This window comes from Sciurus vulgaris (genome assembly GCF_902686455.1).
Source record: "Sciurus vulgaris genome assembly, chromosome: 8".
Classification (NCBI taxonomy): domain Eukaryota; kingdom Metazoa; phylum Chordata; class Mammalia; order Rodentia; family Sciuridae; genus Sciurus; species Sciurus vulgaris.
This window is the reverse complement of record NC_136468.1, coordinates 123,014,414-123,038,103: the sequence shown is the minus strand read 5'-3', so window position 1 is coordinate 123,038,103 and position 23,690 is coordinate 123,014,414. Positions and strand designations below refer to the sequence as shown.

The 23,690-nt window shown below is 41.6% G+C and overlaps 1 pseudogene across 1 annotated transcript; it reads right to left on the bottom strand.

Annotated features, from left to right (window-relative positions):
• Window positions 1-641: 641 nt before the first annotated feature.
• LOC306667699 (melanoma antigen preferentially expressed in tumors-like) lies at window positions 642-23,490 on the bottom strand (annotated as a pseudogene). The gene is made up of 4 exons: window positions 23,300-23,490; window positions 8,845-9,140; window positions 8,003-8,426; window positions 642-1,171 (listed from the first exon to the last, which is right to left on the bottom strand). The product of its transcript is annotated as a melanoma antigen preferentially expressed in tumors-like (transcript).
• Between the last annotated feature and the right edge of the window lie 200 nt (window positions 23,491-23,690).

Below are 23,690 nucleotides of genomic sequence, written 5' to 3'. Positions count from 1 at the left end.
TGAGGCAGGAGAATCACAAGTTCAAAGCCAACCTCAGGAAAAGCGAGGCTCTAAGTAAATAGAATACAAAATAGGGCTGGGGATATGGCTTAGTGGTCGAGTGCCCCTGAGTTCAGTCCCTAGTACCAAAAAAAAAAAAAAAAAAAAAAAAAAAAAAAAGTGGGGAGGAGATATGCATTTAGGTATCAGAATTTATCATGAAGCAATAATCAGGAAAACAATTCCCCTTAATCACCCTGCCTCCCCACCTTAATCACCTTTGTCCCATTCATACTTATCCTTAGAGATGACTCCATATGATGGATCCTGCGATTCTCTACTTTCATCATCAAAAATTTGATACGTCCTCATCCTCTGTCTCCCTGGCTCCTTCTCTGATGTCTGACTGCTTCTCAACACTCACCTGTCAGTCACTGGTTTCATTCACAGAGAAACCTTTATTCCTGACCTCCACCCCACAACCCCAGTAACCTTCCCCAGCTCCATCCAGAATAGTGGTCACCACCATAGTGTTCGTCTTTGTGTTTCTTTTTTTTGATAGTTTTTCTCTAGTCGCATCATCGTCAGGAACTTCATTAGCACAGCTCCAAGGCCCACAACTGTTCCCCTTTCTGTTGGGTCAGCTGTGTATTTTTCCTAAGTCAGGCCATGGAGGTAGGATTAGTCAGCTCCTTATCGGCCCACTGTAGTGTTTGCATTGTCTCCTGCAACTTGGCTTGGTGTGCACTCGGGTGAGTTCCACTCTGTTGAGGTTCGCCCACTGAATTCATCCAAGTACACAACACATCTAGCAGGGACTGGGTACTGCACATGCTTTAGCTCCTTCAGACTGGCTAAGTGCTGAAGCATATTCATTACACCTGACGTGGAGATGACATTGTCATAGAAGACAAGGGAGTGGAGGTGGGCGCAGCAGCACAGGGCGGGCAGGAGGGCTCTGAGTTGGGCTTCCTTCAACTTGCAGTTTCTCAAATTCAGGTGTTGCAGGGTGTCTGATACCTCACCCAGCAGAACCTCTAGGGGTCCAGGAACCTCTTGGGACAGGTTATTGCTACACAGGACCAACACTTTGAGGCGGGTGGCATGAATGCTCTGGGATAAGTAGGTGATGTCATTTTCAGTAAGCCTACATCTGTCAATCACCAGGGTCTCCAAAGGTTTCTGCAGGCCACCTTGGACAGACAGATAAAGTTACTCCTTGGATATTGAGATGAACCCTAGATACATTTGAAAAGGGACAGAAATCTAGCTTAGAAAATTTGCATTTAAAGCAACTACATCAAAGGTGGGAGTTTTGATTTTGGCTTTGATTTTTCAGGTCGTTTGTACTGCTCAGGATCACAGAGTTTAGAGTGAAACAGTTTCCTGTTCCCAAAAGAACCACTCTCATATTTCAGAGAATGGTGTCAGTGGCACTGACCTCTCATAATCTCAGCTTCCTAATAAGCCATATAAGCACAGTCATCACTCTTTCTCCATAAAGTGTTGTAGGAAATATTGAAATTTATATACAGCCCACACATGGTGAGAACTAGGTTTATACATGGTGGAAGGATGAGAAGGTATTTTTCCTGCTTCTATTTAACCAATGACTGGGCTCCAAGAGAAATAATTCCCTATTCCAAGACATTCCATGGGGAAGTCTATGAGATATAAATGAGGAACAAACAAATCAGCTGTGCTTAGATGTTTTGGGAGCAATTAACTCCCCTCAACACTACCCTCACAATTTACTATCCCTATTTAGACTTCTCTATGTAAGCTCCAGGGAGCTGAGACCTGTCTGACTTTTAAAGATATATTTTAATTTTTAACTGACATATAGTAATTATGCATATTTATAGGCATAGTGTGGTATTTCAAAACATGTACACTGTGTTTACTGATCAGATCAGGGTGAATGGCATATTTAATCACCTTAGAAAAATACCATTTCTTTGTGAAAATCATACTATTTATTAAAATTTAATGAATTGCCATCAACCATAACTATCCTGCTGTGTTATAGAATGTTAGAGGTTATTCCTCCTATCTACTGCATCCTTGTACCCATTAACCCTTCTCTCTCCATCCCTCCCTCCTCCACACCTTAACCAGGCTATTTACCACTATTCTATTCTCTACTTCGTTGAGGCCAACTTTTTAGCTTCCACACATAGATGAGAACAGGCAACATTTGTGTTTTTGTGCATGACTTATTTAATTTGACTGTTTTTGAGTTTTATCTTCCATTCTTATCTTTTTTTAAAATTTATTTTTATTGTAAACAAATGGGATACATGTTGTTTCTGTTTGTACATGGAAAACAGCATACCATTTGTGTAATCTATTTACATAGGGTAATGATGTTTGATTCATTGTGTTATTTTTTCCTTCCCCCCACAATTCCCACCCCTCTATTCCCTCTATACAGTCCCTCCTTCCTCCATTCTTGCCCCCATTATGTGTCATCATCCGCTTATCAGCGAGATCATTTGTCCTTTGGATTTTTGAGATTGGCTTATCTCACTTAGCATGATATTCTCCAATTTCATCCATTTGCCTGCAAATGTCATAATTTTATTTTTCTTTATAGCTGAGTAATATTCCATTGTATATCTATACACCACAGTTTCTTTATCCATTCATCAATTGAAGGGCATATAGGATGGTTCCACAATCTGGCTATTGTGAATTGAGCAGCTATGAACATTGATGTGGCTGTATCTCTGTAGTATGCTGATTTTAAGTCCTTTGGGTATAGGCCGAGGAGTGGGATAGCTGTGTGAAATGGTAGGTCCATTCCAAGTTTTCTAAGGAATCTCCACACTGCTTTCCAGAGTGGCTGCACTAATTTGCAACCCCACCAGCAATGTATGAGTGTACCTTTTTCCTCACATCCTCTCCAACCCCTATTGTTGCTTGTATTCTTGATAATCGCCATTCTAATTGGGGTGAGATGGAATCTTAGTGTAGTTTTGATTTGCATTTCTCTTATTACTAAAGATGTTGAGCATTTTTTCATATGTTTGTTGATTGCTTTTAGATTTTCTTCTGTGAAGTGTCTGTTCATATCCTTAGCCCATTTGTTGATTGGGTTATTTGTATTCTTCGTGTAGAGTTTTTTGAGTTCTTTATATAATCTGGAAATTAGTGCTCTATCTGAAGTATGAGTGGCAAAGATATTCTCCCACTCTGTAGGCTCTCTCTTCGCATTGCTGATAGTTTCTTTTGCGGAGAGAAAACTATTTAGTTTGAATCTATCCCAGTTATTGATTCTTGCTTTTATTTCTTGCTATGGGAGTCCTGTTAAGGAAGTCTGATCCTAAGCCAACAAGGTGAAGATTTGAACCTACTTTTTCTTCTATAAGATGCAGGGTCTCTGGTCTGATTACAAGACCCTTGATCTGTCGTGTGGTATGTTCCTACTATCCCTATTTTTTCTAGTGTTTTGAGCATGAAGGGGTGGTGTATTTTGTCGAACGCTTTTTCTGCGTCTTTTGAAATAACCATATAATTCTTATCCTTAAGTCTATTGACATGATGGATTATGTTTATTGATTTATGAATGTTAAACTATCCTTGCATTCCAGGGATGAACCCCACTTGATCGTGGTGCACGATTTTCTTAATATGTTTTTGGATATGGTTTGCCAATATTTTGTTAAGGATCTTTGCGTCTATATTCATCAAGGATATTGGTCTAAAATTTTCTTTCCTTGATGTGTCTTTGCCTGGTTTGGGTATGAGGGTGATATTAGCTTCATAGAATGAGTTTGGTAGGGTACCCTCCTTTTCTATTTCCTGGAATACTTTGAGAAGTATTGGAATGAGTTCTTCTTTGAAGGTCTTGTAGAACTTGGCTGAGAATCTGTCTGGTCCTGGGCTTTTCTTGGATGGTAGGTTTCTAATGGCTTCTATTTCATTGCTTGATATTGATCTGTTTAAACTGTGTATGTCCTCCTGGTTCAGTTTGGGAGGAGCATATGTCTCTAGAAATTTGACAATGTCTTCGGTAGTTTCTATTTTGTTGGAATACAGATTTTCAAAGTAGCTTCTCATTATGCTCTGTATCTCAGTTGTGTCTGTAATGATATTTCCTTTTTCATCACGAATTTTAGTGATCTGAGTTTTCTCTCTCCTTCTCTTTGTTAGTGTGGTTAAGGGTTTGTCTATTTTGTTTACTTTTTCAGAGAACCAACTTTTTGTGTTGTCAACTTTTTGAATTGTTTCTTTTGTTTCAATTTCATTGATTTCAGCTCTGATTTTAATTATTTCCTGCTTTCTACTAATTTTGCTGTTATTTTGTCTTCTTTTTCTAGGGCTTTGAGCTGTAATGTTAGGTCATTTAGTTGTTGGCTTTTCATTCTTTTCTGGAATGTCCTCCATGCAATGAATTTTCCTCTTAGTACCGCTTTCATAGTGTCCCAGAGATTTTGATATGTTATATCGTCATTCTCATTGACCTCTAAGAATTTTTTAATCTCCTCCCTGATGTTTTCTGTTATCCATGTTTCATTCAATAGCATATTCTTTAGTCTCCAGGTGTTAGAGTAATTTCTGTTTTTTATTGTGTCATTGATTTCTATTCTCCGTCCATTATGATCTGATAGAACACAAGGCAGTATCTATATATTTTTTGCATTTCCTAAGGGTTGCTTTGTGGCTTGACGTATGGTCTATTTTGGAGAAGGTTCCATGTGCTGCTGAGAAGAAGTGAATCCACTCGAGATGGATGCAATATTCTATATATGTCTATTAAGTCTAGGTTATTGATTGTGTTATTGAGTTCAATGGTTTCTTTCGTTGGTTTTTGTTTGGAAGATCTATCTAAGTGGGGACATTGGTGCATTAAAGTCACCCAGAATTATTGTGTTGTGGTCTATGTGATTCTTGAAATTGAGAAGGATTTGTTTGATGTACAGGGATGCACCATTGTTTGGGGCATAAATGTTTACTATCATTATGTCTTCCTGATTTACGGTTCCCTTAAGCAGTATGAAATGTCCTTCTTTATCCCTTCTGACTAACTTTGGCTTGAAGTCCACTTTATCTGATATAAGGATGGAAACCCCTGCTTTTTTATGGTGTCCATGTGCATGGTAGTTTTTTTCCCATCCTTTCACCTTTAGTCTGTGGATGTCTTTTTCTATGAGATGAGTCTCTTGCAGGCAGCATATTGTTGGGTCTTTCTTTTTAATCCATTCTGCCAGTCTATGTCTTTTGATTGAGGAGTTTAGGCCATTAACGTTCAGGGTTATTATTGAGATATGATTTGTATTCCCAGTCATTTGGCTTCTTTTTGGTTTTTAAGTTGGCTTGGTTTCTCCTTTGAGTAGTTTTTCTCTAAGGTAGTTCCTCCCTTTGCTGACCTCCATTGTTGTTTTTCATTTCCTCCTCATGGAATATTTTGTTGAGAACATTCTGTAGTGCAGGCTTTCTATTTGTAAATTCTTTTAACTTTTGTTTATCATGGAAGGATTTTATTTCATGTTCAAATCTGAAGGTTAGTTTTGCTGGGTATAGGATTCTTGGTTGGCAACCATGTTCTTTCAGAGTTTGAAATACGTTGTTCCAGGCCCTTCTAGCTTTTAGAGTCTGGGTTGAGAAGTCAGCTGCTATCCGTATTGGTCTCCCCCTATATGTAATCTGATGCTTTTCTCTCATGGCCTTCAAAATCCTATCTTTATTTTGAATGTTAGGCATTTTCATTATAATGTGCCTTGGTGTGGATCTGTTGTGATTTTGTGCATTTGGTATTGTATAAGCCTCTTGTATTTGATTTTCCATTTCATTCTTCAAGTTTGGGAAATTTTCTGATATTTCATTGAATAGGTTGTTCATTCCTTTGGTTTGTATCTCTGTGCCTTCCTCAATCCCAATAATTCTTAATTTTGGTCTTTTCATGATGTCCCATAGTTCTTGGAGATTCTGTTCATGATTTCTTACCATTTTCTCTGTTTGGGCAACTTTATTTTCCAGATTAAATATTTTGTCTTCATTGTCTTAGGTTCTGTCTTCCAAGTGGTCTAATCTGTTGGTGATGCTTTCCATTGAGTTTTTTATTTGGTTTATTGTTTCCTTCATTTCAAGGATTTCTGTTTGGTTTTTCTTCTTTTTTTTTTGAGAATCTCTATGTCTTTGTTGAAATGATCTTTTGCTTCCTGCAGGTGCTCTTTCAGCTTATTGGTATTATCATTCGTTGCCTGCATTTGCTCTCTTATCTCATCCTTTGCTTCGCAAATCATCTTAATCATGTATAATCTGAAGTCCTTTTCTGACATTTCTTCTAACATACTGTCATTGAATTCTATTAATATAGAATCTAGATGTGTTTGGATCATTTTCTTCCCTTGTTTTTTCATGTTGTTCATGTATCTTCCCCTCTAGCAGTGTAGATCTGGGGTATATTGCCGATTTCCCCCTAAAGGCTTATAGTGGCCTTATAGGTTTCCAAAATCTTTTCTTTAAGGGGAGTTTAATATTAGCAGTGCCCAATTCAGACACTATGCAATCCTGGACCAAATAGCCCCTATGGGGACAATAACAAAATTGTCATAATAAACAGAATGATTTCAAATATTATCTTCAGTAAAACAAACAGATTTGCAATAATGTCTGCAGGTTCTAATGGAGGACAAAGCGGATGCAGAGGGATGTAGGATGTGGCTGTTAATGGGATAAGAAAAGAATATACAGAAGTTCTATATAATAGGGTGAGAGTGTAATCAAAAGAAATTGGATGTTAGCATGCAAAAAGGGAGAAAGAGACTGAAGGAACAGGTAAACAAAAGGAAAAGAAAGTAAAGAAATAAAAACTTAAAATTTTTTCAATAAGGAGCAAAAAGAAAATCTCCTGTATAACAGTCATGTAGTAATGAAACCTCCCAGTGTTCAGTAGCCTGATGCATGAGAGATACCTGACAATGAGCTTCAAGTCCCCAGCAGGCGTCTCAGGATGGGATTTGCCCCACCTAAAGATCGGAGCTACGGCTTCCAGAATTATCCAAGATGGCCGCTCTGGCTTCGAAATGTGTTGGCAAATGGGGAGCTGCAGCTCGGGGTGTGGACGTGATCGGCTGGAGGTCCTGGAGGTTGGGTGCATTTGGTCAGGCAGGGGTCCTGGAGGTTGGGCATGTTTGGTATGGTTGTGGGATCCTGGAGGCCGGGTGCAATCAGTTGATCGGGGGTCCTGGTGATAGGGCACAGTCAGTTGGTCTGGGGGTCCTGGTGGCAGGGAGCAGTCAGTGGATGTGAGGGCCCTCGAGGCAGGGATTGATTGGTCGGGCTGAGGGATCCTGGAGATGGGGCTCAGTCAGTCTGGCCAGGGGTCCTACGGGGTCTGACTGTTGTCTCAAAATGGCAGCAGCCCCGTGTAATCAAACCTGCAGGTACTGTAACAGTGAACTTCCAGGCAACAGCAGGCAGCTGGTGCTCCACTGTCGGTCGGCTGACTGTTATCGGTCTCTTGGGAGGTCAACCTCGTGCGTTGTTTGATGGATAGGTGTAAGGCAGGCGATGGACAGGTGAGAGGCAGGCAAATGGCGGATGATAGCTGCCTGACAGTGAGCAATCTGCACTCAAAAAATGCATCGATATGCTGGCAGACTGCAGGTGGTCACAGCAGACAAATGGGTAAACAGCAGGGATCGATAAGCAGCAAAAACTACCACACCAAGAAACAGATATCCTCTGCTTGAAACTGGAGTTACAGAGTGACAAGGAACACAGCCTTCCTCTAGTTCACCATCTTGTATCTCCCCCCATTCTTATCTTTATGTTTGATCAGGACTAAGTGCATGAATGAATGCATGGATGAAGTGCCCATTTCAAACAAGTAATTTTTTCTTCTGTAAGAGTCACCAGCCGCTGTCTGGCCCAGGACACCAACCTCTAATTCTGTGCCCATTATTGACTCTGTAGGGATTTAGGGAGGGGAAATTCAGGCTTTTCTGGGCTCTGATTGCAGGAGTGTTCAGGGATCTTGGCCTTATTTCTGCAGTGGGATTTAATGTACACTCACCTGAGCATCTTATGTAGCTGGTCTGAGAGACAGTCAAAGATAAGGTGTAGCTTTTGAAAGTTACTCAGGGTACTCCGCAGGGAGAAACAATCAGCAGGGAAGTTCCAGGGATGTCACTCATGATGAGGTTGCCCAGATTGCACATGTGTCCTACCTGGGTGAAAACTGGATCAGGTCTAACAGGAAGCAGAATCTCAGTCAGGTGGAAGGAACCAAATAAAGCACCTAGGAAAAGATCTGTGTGTATTTCCACAGGTCCAGGTATGGCTGAGGCTGTTCTCTGGATTTGGGTATGAGTTGGTCTGCTTCTGGCTCTTCCAGCATGTGTGTGATGACAAAGGGTGCTGGAGAGATCTCAGAGCATTCCTACCAGTTGGAGTGCTCAAGGTCATGGGTAAAATCCAGCACCTTTAGCTTTGATTTCCTGTGGGAAATGAGGAACAGATCTGAGAGATGATTTGCAAGACAGTGTTGGAATGAGACCTGCAGTAGCAAACTCTAGGAGAAAGTCTCCCTGCCAGCTAGCACCCTTGCTCATCTGTCTACCAAGCCTTCTAAAAGGCACTACTCCATCCTCATTTATCCCTTAGAAGCTCCTCAGTCTTCATTCCTGGGATATCACCCAGGAGCTTCAACTGTTCTCTCAGTCACCTCAGCAGCATGGTCAGCTTTGAACTACACCAGGTTCTTTCTTTTCTGAGGAACTCTGAGCATTGATCTCAAGGTCTTCCAACGATTGATGCTGTGCCACCAGCACACTCTGGAACATCTTTTGAACACATATCCCTGAATCCAGCTCCTTCCTCCTTAGTTTGATGATCTCAGCACCCCTCTATAAGTACCTTGGGCAAGCAGTGTTGGGAGAAACAAATTTAAGTCCCTCTAGCACAGCTTCCAACAGGTCTTGTATTATTGACTGATCCCTTAGTGAGCCCAGATGGAGGCAGTGGAAGGGCCAAGATTGTACCATTGCTGTCACAGTCTTTGTGTAGCCCGATGGAAGGCTGCCACTGACAGTGTTGGGAAGAGACCCTCGGGAAGCTCTCCTAGGGCATGCACAGTTGAGTCTTCATCACTCAGCAGGCTTTGTGCTGCAAGAGCCAAGAGACTGAAAGGGTCTTTGCTTATCTCCAATAACCTGGTGCAAGGCAAGGGAAAATCCTGAACAGATTTCACAGTACTTGGTCTCCCTATTTTGGGCCAGTACAACCCAGGCCTCAAACACTCAATGGTTGCCCTCCATCCCTTATCCTTCCATCCTGCAATTTCTGGCATAAATCTCCAATTTTTTCTCAGCCCATCTCAGCCCAGTATTGTCACTAGCCCTGATGTCAGCTAAGTAATAAATAATCAGCATTTTATCTCTGTCCCTCATTGGGTTTCAAAAAATATGAATTATTCCAAACTCCATTTCTTGACCTTTTCCCCAAGATCACTCTCACTTCTAAAATGATTTTTAAGAAAAACATCTGAATAACCAATCACTCACCCTGGTAATGTTAAGAGTTTATGTATTAAGTTTGTCCTTGACTTCTCTGGCAAGCAGTGTTTCTAAAATAGTTAATGACAGCTATTGTTAATATGCATTAAGATCTCCCCTCCCTCCCATTGTGTGAGAGTGTCTCCTCACCCTCGGCCCACCAGGCTTCATTGCAATTCAGAGATGAGAACATAATTAAAAAATCAATAAGATATAAAACTGTCTTATGGGACTAATCAATTTTTGACATAAGTCAGAAAGAGACAAGAGGGGAAAATATAGTAAATTTTATGTGTAAAGTCCTTAGTAAAGTATTATCAGGGGGAACATAACAATGTCTTATAAACATTTTTTTAAAAAAAAGCCCAGAACTGGGATGTAGCTCAGTGGTAGGCGTTGCCTAGCATGTGAGGCCCTGGTTTTGATTCACAGTACCACAAAATGAACAAAAGAAAAAGTCATGTCACAAAGCATTTCTTCCAGGAATGAAGGGAGAGTGATATATTAGGAAACTTGCCAATGAATTCCAAATTATACCTGGATGACTGAACACCAATGCTTTGAGTGGCTACTAGAAAACAAAAAATAAAGGAAGTCAAAGAGAATGAATTAGACTTCTTTCCCCACCTAGAAAAAACATTTTAGAATCTGAAAAAAGAGTAGAGGAATTGCTACACAGACACAAAAAGCCTATAGGGACTGGTAAAGCCAGTAAGAAGCCGGCCACAGAACTTAGGAAGCGCTCAGGAATGAGTCTGATGGTTAAGGCCCTGGGCAGGCACCAGAGCCGATGCCCTGGAGCACTGGTGGAACCTCTGTGAACACACACAACTGGGCCCAACCTTCCTCTAATTCCCACCCTGACTCTGCTTTGTTGCCCCACGGAGCAGCCCTCAGCCCACAGCAATTTGCTCTTCTGTGAGGAAAAGGAGGGGGAGAAGGAGAATGGGGTTCCCTGGGGGGGGGCAGGTTTTGTAAATGATCATTTTAACAATTAAAATACTAGATTTGACCTGACTGAACTTTCTCCACAGGAGAATGTTCCACACACATGTGACTGAGAAGGGTCGCAGGTCTGAAGGGTAACCCAGGGATCAAGTGTGGCCAGAGAGGGAAGCCCAGGCCTGATCACAACCCACCAATTGTTCTGAAGGCAGAGCTCCTCTGCAGCAGCTGGAATCCTTGCTGCAGAGGTGGCTGTGATGTTTGAATCTGTCTCTGTGCTTCTGTTAAAGTGTCCCATTTTTCTTTTTTTTTAAAATATATATATATATATATATATATATATATATTTTTAGTTGTCAATGAACCTTCATTTTACTTATTTATATGTGGTGCTGAGAATTGAACCCAGTGCCTCACATGTGCTAGGCAAGCACTCTACAGCTGAGTTACAACCCAGCCCTAAAGTGTCCCGTTTTTCTAAAGGAGCAGCCCGTGGGAAGCCATGGGACTTCTACAGAGGTAATATTCAGTGATTGTGGGCAACTGATAGTCACCGTGAATATGCCCTGGAGCCTCAGGGCCAGCTCTGCTTTTGCAAGCAGTTTCATATCCTTCTCATTTAACCAGACTGTTCATGAGCAATGTGTAATTTTATCCACTTCTCTGTGGGGGCAGAGTGGATGTTCCTTGGGACATGGCACAGAGAAATCTCATTATGTTTCTTCATGCGACAATTTCCCCTCCTCTCCTCAAGCCTGTCTGGCTGAGGGGGTGTCAGTTGCCTTCTTTGCCTGGACAGTCTTCTTCCCACCAAACACACCTGCATTTGCACTTCTCAATGCCTCTCTGCTCAGTCCCTGAAGGTCCTCTTTGATCCCCTCCCTCTAGTTCAGGTGGGAAGTAGGCCATATTTTAATTGTCACCCTGATTTTCTCAGGGTTTTCTACTAACTATTACAGTTTTTTATCCTCACTAGGATTTTCAGCCCAAGCCCTAGGTCTTTATCTAGCAGGATATAGACAGAACTGGGGCCTCTTATTCTTGCAAGTAACCACAATTTCAGTTACTAATTTTACCTTGTCCTTTAAAGCCAGGGTTGCTTATTGCTGCCTATTCTTGGCCTAGCTCAGCCTAATTGTCTAGTAAGACTAAACATATACCATCTCTTTTTGGAGGTTTATGATTTGACTATGTCTGCTGGAGCCTCAATGCCAAAACTAAGGTGGAAATGTAGCAGAACAAAATGGGCTTGTCTCTTGGGTGTGGAGACAAAGCCAATAAGCACACCAGGAGATAAAAGAGTGATGTAAGCTTTTTTACTTGCAGCAAGTAAGGAGAGCACTAAATATAACTCCTAAAGAAGTATCTCTCTGAAAAGAGGAAGCAAAGATTATAAAGAGTAAACTTCATGCTATGTCATCTAGAAGAGTGACTCAGATTGACTCAGCAATTTTGGCTGCTTTCTTGTGGGTTTTATGGGAAGGCCTTATTTGAAAGAAGCAACAACAACAAAACAACATAAAGGGATTTCAACAGTCATTTTAAAGGGCAGCAGTTAATCCCTCCATAAGCAAAGGAACTTGACTCTAAAAGTTCCTACCTAGTATCTAACAGAAGGAGGTCTGCTCTGTTTCTGAAACCCATCATTAGAATCCCAAGATTTTGACTTCAGGGACTCAGGTACAAGACTTGGAACAAGAGAATACGCATTTGAGGTAGACTTATGGGGATCAGTCACCCTAGAATTTGGGTTTATTCACTTATTCAATAAATAATTATTTGACTCCTCTGATGGTCCAGCTATTGTTTGAGGTTTTGAGAATCTGTGGTAGGGACTTTCTCAGAACAAAGAAGAAAATAACATGGCACCCTCAGTATCAATGTGCACATTCTACAATTCTGCTATAACACTGTTGTCACTCTGTAGTATAGAAATAGAATGCCCAATCAGAATGTGTATTACCTTATGTGGGAGACAAAGAGCTGGCAAATGAAAGACAAACTAGCAAGGGGTATAAAAGGCAAACCTGCTGCCTTTGGTGCTCAGCCTTTGGATACCAATCCACTGGGCCAGTGCTGGCACTAATAAATGCTGCTTCCTGCTGAATGCCCTAATGCCCTGTCTCTCTGTGCAAGAATCCACCAACAAACCTAGAATTGAATAAAGTAGAGTATCTGTCCCCAGAGGAGCTGGAACATGGCCTTCTGGAGCATGGCTTTTTGGCCTGCTGGAGCACTGACTTCTCCTGGAAGTAGGATATGAGATGGAGTTCAGTGTGTAGACATTTATTAGGGGGTTTCCTTGGGACTGGTACCTGTGGAGTGTGAGAAACACACTCACCTGCCCAAACTCAAAGAATGGACTTGAGACATGAGGTGCAGGGGAAGTGATTTTTTTTTTAAATTTATTTGTTCTGTTTAGATATATATGACAGTAGAGTTTATTTTGACATATTATGCATACATGGAGTATAACTTATTCTAATTGGGATCACATTCTTATGGCTGTACATAATGTGGAATTTCACTGGTCATGTATTCATATATGAACACAGAAAAGTTATGTCTGATTCATTCTATTGTCTTTCCTATTTCCATCCTCCCTCCCTTCCCTTCAGTTCCCTTTCTCTAATCAAATGAATTTCTATTCTTCCCTCCCCACTTACTGTGTATTAACATCCACATATCGGAGAGAACATTCAGTCCTTGGTTTATTTAGGACAGCTTATTTCACTTAGCATGATATTCTCCAGTTCCATCAATTTACCAGCAAATGCCATATTTCATTCTTCTTTATGCCTAAGTAATATTCTGTGGTGAATGTATACAACATTTTATCCATTCATCTGTTGAAGGGCACGTAGGTTGATTCTATAGCTTATCTATTATGAACTGAGCTGCTATAAACACTGATGTGGCTGTGCCATTGTAGTATGTTGATTTTCAGTTCTTTGGGTATATACCAAGGAGTGGGATAATTGGTCAATTGGTGGTTCCATTCCAAGTTTTCTGAGGAATCTGCTTACTGCTTTCCAGAGCGGTTGCACCAATTTACAGTCCCACCAGCAATGTGTGAGTGTACCCCTTTCCCCATATCATCACCAACATTTATTGTTATTTATATTCTTGATAATTGCCATTCTGACTGGAGTGAGATGGAATTTCAGTGTAGTTTTAATTTGCATTTTTTTCTCTAATTGCTAGAGATATTGAACATTTTTTCATATATTTGTTGACCATTTGAAATCCTTCTTCTGTGAAGTGCCTATTCCATTTCTTTGCCCATTTATTAATTGGGTTATTTAGTTTTGGGGGGGGATTTGGTGTTAAATTTTTTTGAATTCTTTGTATATCCTTGAAGATTAATGCTCTGTTAAGTGCAGGTGGCAAGGATTTTCTCCTATTCAGTAGGCCCTCTCTTCATGTTCTTGATTGTTTCCTTTGCTGTGAAGAAGCTTTTTAATTTGATACCATCCCATTTATTGATGTTCTATTTTACTTATTGTACCATAGGAGTCTTGTTAAGGAAGTTGGTTCCCAAGTCAACATAATGGAGAGTTGGGCCTGCATTTTCTTCTAGTGGCACAGGGTATGTAGCTAATGCCTACATCTTTGATTCACTTTGAGTTTTGTGCAGGCTGAGAGATAGGAGTTATATTTCATTCTACTACATATGGATTTCCAGTTTTCCCAGCACCATTTGTTGAAAAGGCTATCTTCTTTCCAATATGTTTTTGGTGCCCTTGTCTAGTTAGTATGAGATAACTGTATTTATGTGGGTTTGTTTCTGTATCTTCTGATCTGTTCTATTGGTCTGTTTTTGTGCCAGTATAATGCCTTTTTAAAAAAAAATTTTTTTAGTTGTAGATGGATACAATATCTTTATTTTTTATGTGGTACCAAGAATTGAACCCTGTGTCTCACACTTGCTAGGCAAACACTGTACCACTGAGCCACAACCCCAGCCCTGACCATGCCATTTTTGTTTCTATAGCTGTAGTATAATTTAAGGTCTGGTATTGTGATGCCTCTTGGGAAGCAAGAATTTAATGACAGTCTTGCAAGATCAGGTGTCTGGTGGTCAGGCACACCCAGAGCAGTTACAATAAGTATTTTATCCCCTAGTGCACCAGGTCCCTCCCCATGTTCCTCACCAGCTGAATAACATGGGGTGTACAATCTTTCTAACCATTGTCTTTGTTTTCTTGTTAACTATTTCTTTTGTTCTCTTATTTTCTTTGTTCTCTCGTTACTATTAACAGAGATATTTTTATCTCTGTCTGGCCAACCCCTTCTCCCACCTCCTGTTTCTCAAGGGGCTATTCAGGTGTATGGATTTTGACTCTATTACATTCACAGGCTATTGTGCCATTGTGTGAGCTAACTGTGGGTAACCACTCTGCTCTATTTTCCCTCTGGCTGTTTTTCTTACATCCTCAGTAATTTTGCATTTAAAACTAAATACTGTATTCTGAAAGTGGACCACTGGACAAATCTCCCCTTTTTATTTTTATGCCTTTTGGTCTCATTTTCATTTTTGTTCTTGTACCCTCTGGTCCTCAAGCTCTTTAAGATCTGCTGGTTTTCCTCCTCACAGGAAAGTGAATATAGTTTAATCTCCAATAACACTTATTCTGTTGATAAGTCATGGAAATTTGTCTATTAATAGCTGCTCCAATTAATCTCTGCGCTAATTCAATTACACAAGAAATAATGCAACATCTTACTGCTGCAAGGACCCCAGCCACAATTATGAGGAATGTAATTAGTGAAGCTACTTTGCCCTTTAATTTTTCCAAATCATCCCTCTAGTCAATCTGTAAAACTTAACAAGCATCAATCTTTACAGTCTGGAAGAAGTAGTTTTAGTCACATTGATTACCAGTTTGGATAACAGGAATTTCCCTTTCAATATCCCCTTTGATTTTCTATCATTTGTATTGCCATCCATTCTAGCCATATTAACTTTTTAAGGTGGAAACTGCCCATGGTCAGAGGTTTTACATTTTTCTCAGAGTTCCTCAGGTGACATGTACTTTTCACTCATATTTTTCCCACTCATTTTGGAGTCTCTTTCACCAGTCTTTTGACTTGAGTATAATGAATCTACCCTTTTTTAGCAGTTGGCATAGTCATCTTGGTGGTCAGAAGCACCTGGTAAGGTCCTTTCCAGATTGGTTGGAGCATCTCTTCTTTCCAGGTCTTGATTAAAATCAACCTGCCAGGATGGAAGTGATGAACTATGAATCCACAGGAGGAGTCTGAGCAAAGAGTCCCTTTAACCTGAGGGATGTTGAAGGGGACACTATAGCCAGTATATATTCTCTTTAAAATTTGTCTTCAGTCTCCATGGTAGGGAATACTGAAGTTTTTCTCAAGTGAGGGAGCCCATACAGCAGCTCATAATAAATATCAGAGCTAGATAATTATACTATTGAAAACAAACAAACAAACAAAAAAACAAAACCCAGAAATGCAGATCAAGTCTGCCTATGTAGGAGATTAGGAGGATTTGCAGGCCTCAAATTGACTCAACAAAGCTGTGACCTGACAGAGCTTTTTATATTATTTATCAGGCAGTTCTGTGTATAAAACCCCTTCCTTTATGATCTCCCAGTTTTACTTTTGGGAGGAATGACACAAATGTACATCTCAAGTTACATTAAAATAACCATTGTCGATTTTTGAGACAACAGCCAGGCCCCGTAGGACCCCTGGCCGGACTGACTGATCCCCATCTCCAGGATCCCACAGCCCGACCGACCACTCCCTGCCTCTGGGGCCCTCACATCAACTGACTGCTCCCTGCTGCCAGGACCCCCAGACCAACTAACTGAGCCCTATCACCGGGAACCCAGACCGACTGATTGCACCCGGCCTCCAGGATCCCACAACTACACCAAACACACTGGACCTCCAGGACTCCTGCCGGACCAACTGCATCCCGCCTCCAGGACCTCCAGCTGACCACGTCCACCCCTGAGCTGCAACTCCCCATTTGCCAACACATTTCGAAGCCAGAGCGGCCATCTTGGATAATCCTGGAAGCCGTAGCTCCGATCTTCCGGTGGGGCAAATCCCATCCTGAGACGCCTGCTGGAGGCTTGAAGCTCATTGTCAGTGCTGCGGGTTGAACCCAGGGTCCTTCATGTGACAGACAAACACTTAACCACTGAGCCACAAACCCAATCCTCAATTTAATAACTTAAAAAGTTCTATTTAATACTTGAATTACTCTCTATTGTTCATTGACATGCTTTGCTTATGTCTGAAGAACACAAACTATTAAAAAGCTAAATAACTCTGAAATACCTTTTCCAACAACTACTACTGAATCTTCTGATAAGGAAGAGGTAGCAGATGGCCAAATCACACCATGGCTGAGATAAAATTAGGCTGAGAAGAAATGATAGGATGGACTACTGCCTAAACATAGAGGTTTCAAGATGGCGGCCTAGAGGGTGGCTGCATTTCATGTTGCTCCAGGACTCAGGATTCAAAAGAGGAGATATTGAGACACTTGGGACCAACTCAAAGCAGCCGGGTGACTCTCACCCGTTGGGAAGGCGTCCCGGATGGGACGGTGGTCCCGGAATGCAGGGAACTTTGTGAAGTAGAGCTGCTGGCGAGACGCCCCTCCCCCCCTGGAGCAGTGAACGCGGAAAACTGGGAGCGCCGTAAAGGAGGCCGCTTGGCACAGCACTGGGACTCAGAGCAACCACTGGGGCTCCGGCAGCTGCCCAGGGGAGGAGTGGCAAGGAGAGCTGTGTGGACTCAGGACACCGGGGCCTGCCCTGAGGAGGAGGAGGAGGAGGAATGTGGCTGCTTGGATTCGCAGTGACTGCACCAGAGCTACAGGTGGTTGCCAGAGGAGAAGCCGCGTGGCGAGCAGTTTGGACTCAGAACGACTGCTTCTGAACACCAGCGCCTGCACTGAGGAAGACAAGGAAGAGGAGCGTGGCCGCTTGGATTCAGAGTGACTACACCAGAGCTACAGGCGGTTGCCAGAAGAGGGGCTGCGTGGCGAGCTGTTTGGACTCAGACCACTTCTGAACCCCGGGGCCTGCCCGGAGGAGTAGGAGGAGGAGGAGGAGGAGGAGGAGGAGGAGCGCGGCGGGTCGTGTGGACTCGCAGTGACTGCATTAGTGCTCCAGGCGGCTGCTCAGAGGAGAAGGCGAGTGGTGAGTTGTTTGGACTTAAAGTGACAGCTCCTGAACACAGAGGGGCTGCCTGGAGGAGAAGCGTGGTGGGTTGCTTGGTCTTGAGTGGCCGCACCAGAGCTCCGGGCGGTTGCCCAGAGGACGCGTGCAGCGGGTCACGTGGATTCAGAGCCACTCAGAGCGACTGCTCCTGAACACCCGGGGGGTTATCTGGAGAAGGAGGAGGAACGGGGAGGGTCACTTCGACTCGGAGTGATTGATTGCCCAGGGCTACGGGTGGTTGGTGGGAGGAGGAGGCACGCAGTGAGTTTCTTGGACTCCTAGTGACTGCACCGGAATACTGGGCGGCTGTCTGGAGGAAGAGGCGTGTGGCGGATCTCTGGGACTCAGAGCGATTGTACGGGGCCCCAGGTGGCTGCTCAGAGGAGGGGCCGCATAGCCAGGTGATTAGGTGCAGAGCAGGGTCCCAGGATCTAGGAGGCTTCTTGGTGGAAGAGCCACACAGAGACAGGCTTAGGGCGGAGCGAAGGTTCCACGCCTGCGGGCAGCTCTGAGGAGGGGCAGCCTAAGGAGATTCATCTGCGAAGGGTGAGGCTCCCAGGCCCAGGAGGTAGGGCCGGGCCCCTGGGAACTTTGCAGAGGAAGGCAGCCCAGCCCAGGCGGTAGCTGTAAATTGAGGGGAACCTCTAGGAGGGAACTGACCAGCGACACCTCCCCACCGGGTGAGTCTTCCCTGCCGGGTGAGGTTTCCCCACAAGGACGGTAAAACCAGAGACTCAGGCCCAAACAGGCCTTGCCTCAGCCCGCAGCCTAGGTCCCCTTTGGATGACCATTGGTCAACAAGTGGAGGCAACTCTGCCCACTAGCAGGGATTATACCCCACCTGAAGGCCACCACTCCTAGAGAGGCAGCTTCCTTGTGGAGCACCGCATTATCAACTTCCTCCAAGACTTCAGCCTACTGAAGGCTAAGGGGGGATATATATAGAAATCTTCAGGGACATTGTAAGTCAATAGAGGAAATCTGCAATATCTCAGCGGTCCACTGATTCCTGAACAATATGAGAAAACAAGGAAAGAAAATGCTGCAAACAAATCTAGATGTTACATCAATAAAACCCAATGACAGCATGGCAGAAGAAATGACAGAAAAGGAGTTCAGAATGTACATAATTAAAATGATCAGAGAAGCAAACGATGAGATGAAAGAGCAAATGCATGCACTGAATGATGAGATGAAAGAGCAAATGCAAGCATTGAATGATCGCACCAATCGACAATTAAAAGAGCAAATACAGGAAGCAAAAGATCATTTCAATAAAGAGTTAGAGATATTGAAAAAAAACCAAACAGAAATCCTTGACATGAAGGAAACAATTAACCAAATTAAGAACTCTATAGAAAGCATATCCAATAGGATAGAACACCTGGAAGACAGAACCTCAGACATTGAAGACAAAATATTTAACCTTGAAAACAAAGTTGAACAAACAGAGAAGATGGTAAGAAATCATGAACAGAATCTACAAGAACTATGGGATGTCATGAAAAGACCAAATTGAAGAATTATTGGGATTGAGGAAGGCCTAGAGAAACAAGCCAAAGGAATGAACAATTTATTCAATGAAATAATATCAGAAAATTTCCCAAATCTGAAGAATGAAATGGAAAATCAAGTTCAAGAGGCTTATAGGACTCCAAATACACAAAATTACAACAGACCCACACCAAGGCACATTATAATGAAAATACCTAACATACAAAATAAAGACAGAATTTTAAAGGCTGTGAGAGAAAAGAACCAAATTACATTCAGGGGGAAACCAATACGGATATCAGCAGATTTTTCAATCCAGACCCTAAAAGCTAGAAGGGCCTGGAACAACATTTTTCAAGCCCTGAAAGAAAATGGATGCCAACCAAGAATCTTATACCCAGCAAACCTTACCTTCAAATTTGACGATGAAATAAAATCCTTCCATGATAAACAAAAGCTAAAAGAATTTACAAAAAGAAAGCTAGCATTACAGAACATTCTCAGCAAAATATTCCATGAGGAAGAGATGAAAAACAAAGAAGCAAATCAGCAAAGGGAGGAATTATCCTAAAGGAATTGTCAAATAAAGGAGGAAACAAGTTGTGTCAAACAAATAAATAAATAAAATTTTAAAAATGAACCAAATGACCAGGAAACCAAATCATATCTCTATAATAACCCTGAATGTTAATGGCCTGAATTCATCAATCAAAAGACATAGATTGGCAGATTGGATTAAAAAGAAAGATCCAACAATATGTTGCCTGCAAGAGACTCACCTCATAGAAAAAGATACCCATAGACTAAAGGTGAAAGGATGGGGAAAAACATACCATGCACATGGACTCAGCAAAAAAGCTGGAGTATCCATCCTCATTTCCGATAATGTGGACTTCAAGCCAAAGTTAGTCAGAAGGGATAAAGAAGGTCATTTCATACTGCTTAAGGGAAGCATAAATCAGCAAGATATAACAATCATAAACATCTATGCCCCAAACAGTGGCTCATCCATGTATGTCAAACAAATCCTTCTCAATTTCAGAAACCAAATAGACCATAACACAATAACACTAGGTGATTTTAACACGCCTCTCTCACCACTGGACAGATCTTCCAGACAAAAATTGAACAAAGAAACCATAGATCTCAATAACACAATCAATAATTTAGACTTAACGGACATTTATAGAATATACCATCCAACCAAGAGCGAATACACTTTCTTCTCAGCAGCACATGGATCCTTCTCTAAAATAGACCATATATTATGCCACAAAGCTAATGTTAGCAAATACAAGAAGATAGAGACACTAGCATGTATTCTATCAGATCATAATGGATTGAAGTTAGAAATAAATGAAAGAGTAAAACACAGAAACTATTCCAACATCTGGAGATTAAACAATATGCTATTATATGATGAATGGATAACAGAAGATATTAGGAAGGAAATTAAAAAATTCTTAGAGGTAAATGAGAACAAAGAAACATCATATCAAAATCTCTGGGACACTATGAAAGCAGTACTTAGAGGGAAATTTATTTCCTGGAGCGCATTTAATAAAAGAAGTAAAACTCAACAAATAAACGACCTAACACTACAGCTCAAAGCCCTAGAAAAAGAAGAACAGAACAGCACCAAAAGTAGTAGAAGACAGGAAATAGTTAAACTCAGAGCTGAAATCAATGAAATTGAAACAAAAGAAACAATACAAAAAATTGACAAAATAAATAGTTGGTTCTTCGAAAACATAAACAAAATTGATAAACCTTTAGCCACACTAACAAAGAGAAGACGAGAGAAAACCCAAATCACTCAAATTCGGAATGAACAAGGAAATATCACAACAGACACGAGTGAAATACAAAACATAATTAGAAGCTATTTTGAAAATCTATACTCCAACAAAATAGAAAATTTTGAAGGCATCAACAGGTTTCTAGAGACATATGAATTGCCTAAACTGAACGAGGAGGACATAAACAATTTAAATAGACCAATTTCAAGTACTGAAATAGAAGAAGTCATCAAAAGCCTACCAACAAAGAAAAGTCCGGGACCAGATGGGTTCTCAGCCGAGTTCTACAAAACCTTTAAAGAAGAGCTCATTCCAATACTTCTCAAAGTATTCCATAAAATAGAAGAGGAGGGAACCCTCCCAAACTCATTCTATGAAGCCAATATCACCCTGATACCTAAACCAGACAGAGACTCATCAAGGAGAGAAAATTTCAGACCAATATCCTTAATGAACATCGACGCAAAAATTCTCAACAAAATTTTAGCAAATCACATACAAAAACATATTAAAAAGATAGTGCACCATGATCAAGTTGGTTTCATCCCAGGGATGCAAGGTTGGTTCAACATCAGGAAATCAATAAACGTAATTCACCACATTAATAGACTTAAAGTCAAGAATCACATGATTATTTCAATAGATGCAGAAAAAGCATTTGATAAAATACAGCACCCCTTCATGCTCAAAACACTAGAAAAAATAGGGATAGTGGGAACATTCCTTAACATTGTAAAGGCCATTTATGCTAAGCCCATGGCTAATATCATTCTAAATGGTGAAAAACTGAAAGCATTCCCCCTAAAAACTGGAACAAGGCAGGGATGCCCTCTTTCACCACTTGTGTTCAACATCGTTCTTGAGACTCTGGCCAGAGCAATTAGACAAACCAAAGAGATTAAAGGGATACGAATTGGGAAAGAAGAACTCAAACTATCCCTGTTCGCTGATGACATGATTATATATTTAGAGGAACCTGGAAATTCCACCAGAAAACTCTTAGAACTCATAAGTGAATTCAGTAAAGTAGCAGGTTACAAGATCAATGCCCATAAATCCAACGCATTTTTATACATAAGTGATGAATCTTCAGAAAGAGAAATTAGGAAAACTACCCCATTCAAAATAGCCTCGAAAAAAATAAAATACTTGGGAATCAATCTCACAAAAGAGGTGAAAGACCTCTACAATGAGAACTATACAACACTAAAGAAAGAAATTAAAGAAAACCTTAGAAGATGGAAAGATCTTCCATGTTCTTGGATAGGAAGAATTAATATTGTCAAAATGGCCATACTACCTAAAGTGCTATACAGATTCAATGCAATTCCAATTAAAATCCCAATGACGTACCTTACAGAAATAGAGCAAGCAATTATGAAATTCATCTGGAAGAATAAGAAACCCAGAATAGCTAAAGCAATCCTTAGCAGGAAGAGTGAAACAGGGGGTATTGCAATACCAGATCTTCAACTCTACTACAAAGCAATAGTAACAAAAACGGCATTGTATTGGTACCAAAATAGAAAGGTAGATCAATGGTACAGAATAGAGGACACGGACACAAACCCAAATAAATACAATTTTCTCATACTAGACAAAGGTGCCAAAAATATGCAATGGAGAAAAGATAGCCTCTTCAACAAATGGTGCTGGGAAAATTGGAAATCCATATGCAACAGAATGAAACTAAACCCATATCTCTCACCATGAACGAAACTAAACTCAAAATGGATTAAGGACCTCGGAATCAGACCAGAGACCCTGCAGATTATAGAAGAAAAAGTAGGTCCAGATCTTCACCTTGTTGGTCTAGGATCAGACGTCCTTAACAGGACTCCCATAGCACAAGAAATAAAAGCTAGAATCAACCACTGGGATAGATTCAAACTAAAAAGCTTTCTCTCAGCAAAGGAAACTATCAGCAATGCGAAGAAAGAGCCTACAGAGTGGGAGAATATCTTTGCCAATCATACTTCAGATAGAGCACTAATCTCCAGAATCTATAAAGAACTCAAAAAACTCTACTCCAAGAATTCAAATAATCCAGTCGACAAATGGGCTAAGGAAATGAATAGACACGTCACAGAAGAAGATCTACAAGCAATCAACAAACATATGGAAAAATGTTCAACATCTCTAGTAATAAGAGAAAGGCAAATCAAAACCACACTAAGAGTGGCGAGGCTGGACGTGGAGCGTTTTGTCCGTGACCTCATGGGAAAGATGGCTGCGCCCTGCAGATTTCCTTCCGCCTAGTGTTCTTCCCCTCGCGCTCGTGTTTGGCTCGAGGTCAGGTTTCCTGTGGTCTTCTCCCAGCATGTTCTCCTTCCGACACTGTGGCCACAGGGTCGCAACTTTGCTCACCAAACAACACCTTCCATTCTCCGGGTTAAGCCGGGACAGCGCAGCGCCGTGTTCTCCGCACTTCGATGTGGTAGTTGTAGGTGGAGGACATGCCGGACCGAGGCAGCCGCTGCCGCTGCTCGGTCTGGCTCCCGGACCCTGCTTCTCACGCACCGCGTGGACACTATCGGTGAGGCGCGTGAGTGGTGTGACGTCCGGCATAGGACGCAGTAATCAATACCCCTTTTCTCCCCGCAACCCCAGGACCCTCTGTGGGCGTGCTCTCCCCTCCCCCAAAGCTACAGAGAATTCCGACTCCTGTTGTTTTAGGTTTTTGTTTGTTTTGGGGGTAATTTTTGTTTGTTTGGTACAGGGATAAAACCCAGAAGCGCTTCACCGCTGAACCGTTTTTATTTTTTATT